At 45.4% G+C, this 7,500-nt stretch overlaps 1 protein-coding gene across 1 annotated transcript in view; it reads right to left on the bottom strand.

Moving 5' to 3' along the window:
• The window catches only part of gria4a (glutamate receptor, ionotropic, AMPA 4a), a 67,479-nt gene that overhangs the window by 14,371 nt on the left and 45,608 nt on the right, over positions 1 to 7,500 (bottom strand). The window lies entirely within an intron of this gene.

The following is a 7,500-nucleotide window of genomic DNA, read 5'->3' as shown; positions in this document are numbered from 1 at the left end:
TTGGAAGTGTAAGAAGAGTTTTAGAACAGTAAAGCCGGTAAAGAACCATTGGCCAATGAAGCTGTGGTGTAAGTGTGACACACAAAGTCTGTATATGACACAGATTCAACTGACTTTCCATATGTGTGCATTAGTGCCAACTATCGCTGATGTTTAGAGATTTAAACGGTGTAATTGATTTGTGTGTTGAATTTTTGGGTAATTCTGGCATCCGTTGTACGGATTTGTGAAGCCTCTTTTAATTGATAACGGGCAGCCGTCTTCTCTGTGGGGTAATGAGAACAATCCTCCCTACCGTGCATGATAATGTGTTTATTGCGTACCGAGAAGAGGTTCCTGTGTCAGTGTATTGGTGAGAGAGAGAGAGAGAGAGAGAGAGAGAGAGAGAGAGAGAGAGAGAGAGAGAGAGAGAGAGAGAGAGAGAGAGAGAGAGAGAGAGAGAGAGAATCAATGTGTTGCCCTCGGCTATACAATGAAATAAGATTGTATCTTTGTAAAAAGCGTATTGGAAATACTATCGATTGCAGATGGCGTCCTTCTCTCAGACGGATACAAAAAAATGTATAGAAATTACCGCGGACAAGTATACTTGTCATAGAAGCACATAATAAACTAGATCGATACTGAATATCATATCTATATATTAGTTATTGACTGAAATAGGTTGTCTATGAAATAAAATAGGTTGTCTTTCAAAATGACCAAAATGACCCATATGCACGTACAGCTCCTGGTAGGGAACTGTCGGAAGAACACCAATATATAATGTATATGTCAAGTTTCCCTCTGCGTAAAACAAAACGGATGCCATATTTTTTATTGCTATATTTTAATAATTGATGTTTAGGTTAAAAACGGTTGAAAAAGTTAGGAGAGAAATGTAAGCTTGCTGGTAGTTCTACCAGGAGGACTCAAATCACGCGCGGCTGGCCGCCAATCACCAATCACCAGCTACCAATCACCTGCCTACACCTGCTCTATAAAGAGTAGTCTAACATATGTCTTTGCTGCTCAGGTCTTCGTTCGACGCATACTGCTGCTTTACTGTGCTTCTGATTATCTCGTCGCTTAGTTGCTACGTCGGTTAATACACACCAAGAGGTTATAACTTCGGATTCGTGCTGGTCGGCCTACTACTTCTGGTCCCGGCAAGTGAGCGCAGAAAGCCGTTTTTTCGGTCCCCGGTATCCTCAACAACACCACCAACAAGTTCCCAACACGGACATCCGCCTGGTTCTACAAACCCTCGCCGAGTTGGTGCAAAGCATTGGCGCCTGGATGGACGCCGTCGAAACGCCATGCGGAACTCCCGGACGGGTCCAGGCCCCCAACCCGCTGTCGTCGGTCGCCACGGCGCCTTTCTACTTCCAGCAACCATCAGGCTCGGCTTGCTCCGCCTTCACAGGCTACGCACCTGGCACGTGCCCTGCTACCATGGCTACTGCAGTCCCCGCGTTAGCCCCCGCAGCGTATTTTCTCTCACAGCTCTACAGTCCAGCTTCAGGTTGCGGCTCCCTCGGTAGGGTTAGGGGGTTTATTCCAAGGGCAATGGTTTGCTGAGGGATGGCCAGTCGAAGCTGGTATGTTCGCCCTCGGGTCAGAGTCGTCTGCGCTGTTCGAGCTTTACGCTATCGTAGCAGCTAGCGTTCTGTGGGGCAAAGCATGGCGGCGTTAACGTGTAACCATGTTTTGCGATAACAAAGCAGCGTCGAAACGGCTGGGAAGGTGGTCTTCCACAGCATACGGATTTTACATCCGGTTGAATTCGTTGAGTTCGTTGCACACGTCGGTGTGGTACAACACAGAACTCTACGTTCGCAATCAAAGGTTCATAATTATCTTTATACCGTGCACTGTTCGGTTAACTCCTTGTGTCTGAGGTTTTTCCCTTCACTTAATATGAATGAAGTTGATGGGTTTAGGCACTGTGGTAACTGATTATTATTAAAAGGTTTTTATTGACGAAGGGCCTTTTAGATTGGTTCAGCTGCTGCTCACTAACACTCACGTTCCTCTGCTCGCAATGCGATTCACATATCGTTCAATTTATTCAAAAGATCCAAAGACAAAGAACGGGTACATTATGGTATCATTTTATATTATTATTTATAGTCTTATTGTTAATAGTTTCAGTCGCGTTGGTATTTAATTTTTCATTTGCTCGTTTAGCTACGTATGACAGTTAACAATGTTGGTGTAGGCCTATTACAATTATTTACGCGTGTAGGCCACTCCAACGCACTCGATATCTCAAAAAGATTAGTGTGCTCTCTCAGAGCTGGGAGATTTCATCCTTATTTTAACATATTACTCGAGACGGTGTTTTCTCACAGTTCTACGGGTTCATGCGTTCCCGGGTTCATGCGTTCTTGCGTACACGTCTCTTACTCAGACTTTTTCCCCTACACGGGGTATTAAATTTTTCATTTGCTTGTTTAGCCATGTATGTCAGTTAACAATTTTGGTGTATTACAAATTATTTATGTGTGTTGGCCCACTCCAACTCACTCGATATCTTGAATAGATTAGTGTGCTCTTTCAGGGAATTTTCATCCTTATTTTAACATATTACTCGAGTCAGTGTTTCTCACAGCGTTCTACGGGTTCATGTGTTCTACGGGTTCATGTGTTCTACGGGTTCATGTGTTCTACGGGTTCATGGTTCTTACGGGTTTCATGCGTTTACGGGTTTCATGTCTGGTTTACGCGTTTATGCGTTCTCCCGGTGTGAGTGGGCGTTCTTGGTTTATGCGCAAATGCGTACACGTCTCCTACTCAGACTTTTTCCCCTACACGGGGCCTAACTTTCGCTGATGTCACCTTCTCTGCAAGGCATTTTTCATCTAAAAAGCATGAACAAGGGTTGCCGGTCGCGTCTATTCAAACGGCTGGGAAGGCGGTCTTCCACAGCTTACGAATCCTACATCCGGTCGAATTCATGGTTCTTCCTTCAAGCGCACACGATGCTCTAACGTCGGTTAAGGCAGGTTTATCACGTTTGCTACTACAGCTGTTTTTGGCGGCCTGTTTCCATTCTAGTCTTAGTCTTTGTGTCAAGGTGTCACTTTTGTTTTTATTAGTTTAGACACGTTCATACTCTTTCTTGTGATATGTGATAAGTATTTTAAGAAGCTGCATTTCCCTCACATAGCCACAAGGGGAGAAAAACCTTATTGAAGGCTGCTCCACCACAGAAGGAGCCGAAGCCTTTACGTCAACCCGGCCACGCCCACTAGGCCACGCCCACTTGACGTCCTCTCTAGCGGGTGGTTTCGAACTCGAGAGGCCAGAGATCAATAGGTAGACGGCAGAGAAGCCACCCCGGGCCTATGCCCGGGGGCTTGAAGTAGATCACGGTATTTTCCTCTCTCACGCGTTAGATACAATTCCCTCCGTTAGCTTCAGTTACCATACCGAAACATGCCGACTTTATAATAATTGAAGTCAGTTAAAAGCATCCCGGGATTGGACAACTTCTTCAAGAATATGCAACATATTGAAATTCCGTTTAGGTATCATCAAAGATACAAGTGCGTAGATTTGTTAAATAAGGTAAACGGTCGAAAATTGATGTTATGTCTTAAACAGTTGAAGTTCCGTTTGGACAAAACGTTATTACAGCTTATCGGCTAGTTTAGGTCAACGGAAATGAAGACATTTTAGCAGTCTTATTTTGTAAAAACACTTTCAGTCTCGTTCGTATTTCGCCAACAACATTGCACTACGCATTTAATTATAGTATTGTCATATGACCAGCATTGTTTTCCTCACGCGATAAAGGTTTGTTGATGACGACATTTAGTCATAATTTTCGGTGTCAAAAGCAACACTATTTGCAACTACTGGTGGTGGTGGTTATCAGGTACTAAACTCATAAAGCAAAATCGGCTATATAACTCAAGGTTAACCTGCAGCAACCCCGGCAAGTTCGACCACGTCGGTGGATCATCTAGAAAACACTCTTTGAGTTCGGTGTCACGTTGGTGGCATATCATGGAAAAAATAAAACAAGGTTCGCAGCGGCGACCCCGGTGAGTGCGTTGACCAAAGCGCAGCGGTAACAACTCGGGCACTCGTGACTATGACCACGTCGGCGGCACGTTATCTATTACTCATGGTTGACTGCAGTAACCCCGGTGAGTGCGTTGACCACGTCAACGCACAACTGGGGCACAACTCAGGCACTAGTCGTGAGTTCGTTGCCACACGTCTGTGCGGGTACAACACAGAACTCGACGTCCTACATCCGGTAGAATTCAAGGTTCTTTCTTCAAGTGCACACGATGCTCTCTAACGTCGGTTAAGACAGGTCACACGTTTGCAACCATAGCTGTTTTTGGTGGCCTGTTTCCTTTCTAGTGTTGGTCTAGTCTTGTGTCAAGCTGTCATTTTAGTTTTTATTAGTTTTAGTTACATTCATACTCTTTCCAGTGTTATCGTAATTCCCATTTAGATATTATCGAAGTTACAAGTGCGTAGTTTTGTTAAATAAGGTAAATGGTTGAAAATTGATGTTATGTCTGGAACAGTTGAAGTTCCAGTCGAACAAAATACGTTATAAGTCTTTATCGCCTAGTTTAGGTCAACGAAAATGAAGAGACATTTTAGCGGTCTTATTTCGTAAAACACTTTTTTGTCTTGTTTTTATTCGCCAACTATATTGTACTATGCATTTAATCACTGCTATTGTCACATGCCCCAGCATCCACGTTGCGTCCAGTCTCGTTTTTCTCACGCGATAAAGGTTTGTTGATGACGACTCTTAGTCATAATTTTCATTGCCAAAAGCAACACTATTTGCAACTACCGGCGGTGGTGGTATCGGGTACTAAATTCATAAAGCAAAATTCGGTTTCATAACTCAGGTTAACCTGCAGCAACCCCGGCGAGTGTGACCACGTCGGTGGATCATCTAGAAAACACTCTGAGTTCGCTGGTCACGTCGGTGGCGTACATAGGAAAATAAAACTCAAGGTTGCAGCGGCAACCCCGGTGAGTGCGTTGACCACGTCGGTGGTAACAACTCGGGCACTCGTGAGTATGACCCACGTCGGTGGCACGTTATCTAATACTCAATGGTTTGACTGCAGTAACCCCGGTGAGTGCGTTGCTCACGTCGGTGGGAACAACTCAAGCACTCGGAGTTCGATTGCGCACGTCGGTGCGGTACAACTCAGAACTCTAGTTTGTTGCAGCAACCCCGGTGAGTGCGTTGCCCACGTCTGTGGGAACAACCCAAGCACATCGTGAGTTCGTTGCGCACGTCGGTGCGGTACAACTCAGAACTCCACGTTCGCTGCAGCAACCCTGGTAGGTGCGTTGAACCACGTCGGTGGGCACAACTCGGGCTACATGCAAATTTAATTACCACGTCGGTGGCATAATATCAAACACTCAAGTGCAGGGCACTCGGAGTTCATTGAACACGTCGGTGTTCAACACGGAAGTAGCACAATATTTGCTGCAGCAACACCGTGAGTGCGTGACCACGTCGGTGGCACATCAAGGGCACTCGTGATTTCGTTGACCACGTCGGTGTTCAACATGAAAGTTCACAATACTTGCTGCAACAACACCGGTGAGTGCGTGACCACGTCGGTGGCACATCAAGGGCACTCGTGAGTTCGTTGACCACATCGGTGGTTCAACGCGGAAAGCACTCAGGTCACGCAGCGACCCCGGAGAGTGAATCGACCACGGCAGTTGGTACAGCACGAAAGCACTCGTGGCTCGCTGTGTAACAGCTGCAGAGTGCTCTAAATTTTAATTGATCTCGCTGAGGTATTTCAAGTCAACTGCTTTTACGTGATTCATCGATCTCGCTGACGGTTTTAAGCTTATCGTTTTACGGTATGTGTGATTGACTCTTAATATGTCGTATATTGGGTATGCCTTTTATCTTCCAGAAGCAGTATAGATCCTTGTCCACTTCTTCTACGCGGGTATGTATGGTCTCATTACCTCGTTTCGCTATTCTATTTTTGGGGTCGGCTCCGCCCCTGCCAGTCCCGGCAGGACATGCCGAGTCATCACCTATTTCCGGCGTAGGCCTACGTCCTCTCTTTTGGGGAAGGCTCCGCCCCTGCTAGTCCTGGCAGGATACGCCGAGTCCGCACGTCACCCTGGATCAGTGACGGGGCTCATGCCAAAGATTTACCATGCAAAATATTCCCATGTCGTTATTTAAATAAATCCTGTTCATACTTATCAGTGATCGAGTCTTTATGGGAGAAATGTAAGCTTGCTGGTAGTTCTACCAGGAGGACTCAAATCACGCGCGGCTGGCCGCCAATCACCAATCACCAGCTACCAATCACCTGCCTACACCTGCTCTATAAAGAGTAGTCTAACATATGTCTTTGCTGCTCAGGTCTTCGTTCGACGCACCTCCATCCACCCCACCACCACCAGGTCGGCCTCAGTCTACTTGTCCAGGGGAAGGCTCCGCCCCTGCTAGTCCTGGCAGGATACGCCGAGTCCGCACGTCACCCTGGATCAGTGACGGGGCTCATGCCAAAGATTTACCATGCAAAATATTCCCATGTCGTTATTTAAATAAATCCTGTTCATACTTATCAGTGATCGAGTCTTTATGGGAGAAATAGAAAAAAAAAAACTAAAAACTACATGAAACGAATCATATTCTGGATGCCACCTTCTCTCTCTCTCTCTCTCTCTCTCTCTCTCTCTCTCTCTCTCTCTCTCTCTCTCTCTCTCTCTCTCTCACCGTCAGTCCCTCTCTCATCTTTCCCACCGTTTGTTTCAATTAAAATAATTGGCGCCTCTCCACCTCTTGTGAAGACAGGTGTCAGAGAAAAGGCGGCTGTGGGAATGTTTAATGTTTGTTATGAGTCCTACTGATTGCGTCAAGTGGGAGAGAAAGGTATGGGGGAGTTAGAGAGAAAGAGAGACAGTTAGGGATTAAGACTCCTTTGAAAGAACAATTGCGATCATGTGCACAGTTTCTTCTGTCACGCGGGTGCAAACGGGTCCTCAGTTTCATAATGAAAAGGATGGAAACAAGGGCTCACTGTTGTCACGCTGCTCTGCTCTTTGCTCGCGGGGGAACGAGGAGGTGAGGAGAGAGAACGGGTTGAAGGACTTAGCCCAACAGGACATGGTTTACAGAGAGAGCAAAATAGCACTGAAAAGAATCCTTGCCATTTATTTCACTTCCGCCCTTCACTGTCATTGAAAGGCAAAACGCAAGAATTTTAATAGGATTGATTATATTTTTATGTTGTGACAGCCACAAGTATAAAAATATGTTTTTCTCAAGGTTACTTCATTCTGGAATCAATTGAGAAACTCATCCAGGGCCTTAAGATGTGATTTCTTAAACATGAATCCGACCCAAAAACCACCAACACCGGAAAACCAGCAAAAACTGCAATGGAAGCAAATGGAAGCAGTACTTTTGTTCAGTGGAAAATGTTTGAAGATAGTTTGGGCAATAAAATGCTAATAGGTAATATCATTTCTAGAGAGTAATTTTCATAA

Source organism: Gadus chalcogrammus, chromosome 16 (genome assembly GCF_026213295.1).
Source record: "Gadus chalcogrammus isolate NIFS_2021 chromosome 16, NIFS_Gcha_1.0, whole genome shotgun sequence".
NCBI classification, from domain to species: Eukaryota; Metazoa; Chordata; class Actinopteri; order Gadiformes; family Gadidae; genus Gadus; species Gadus chalcogrammus.
This window is presented reverse-complemented; position numbering and strand designations above follow the sequence as displayed.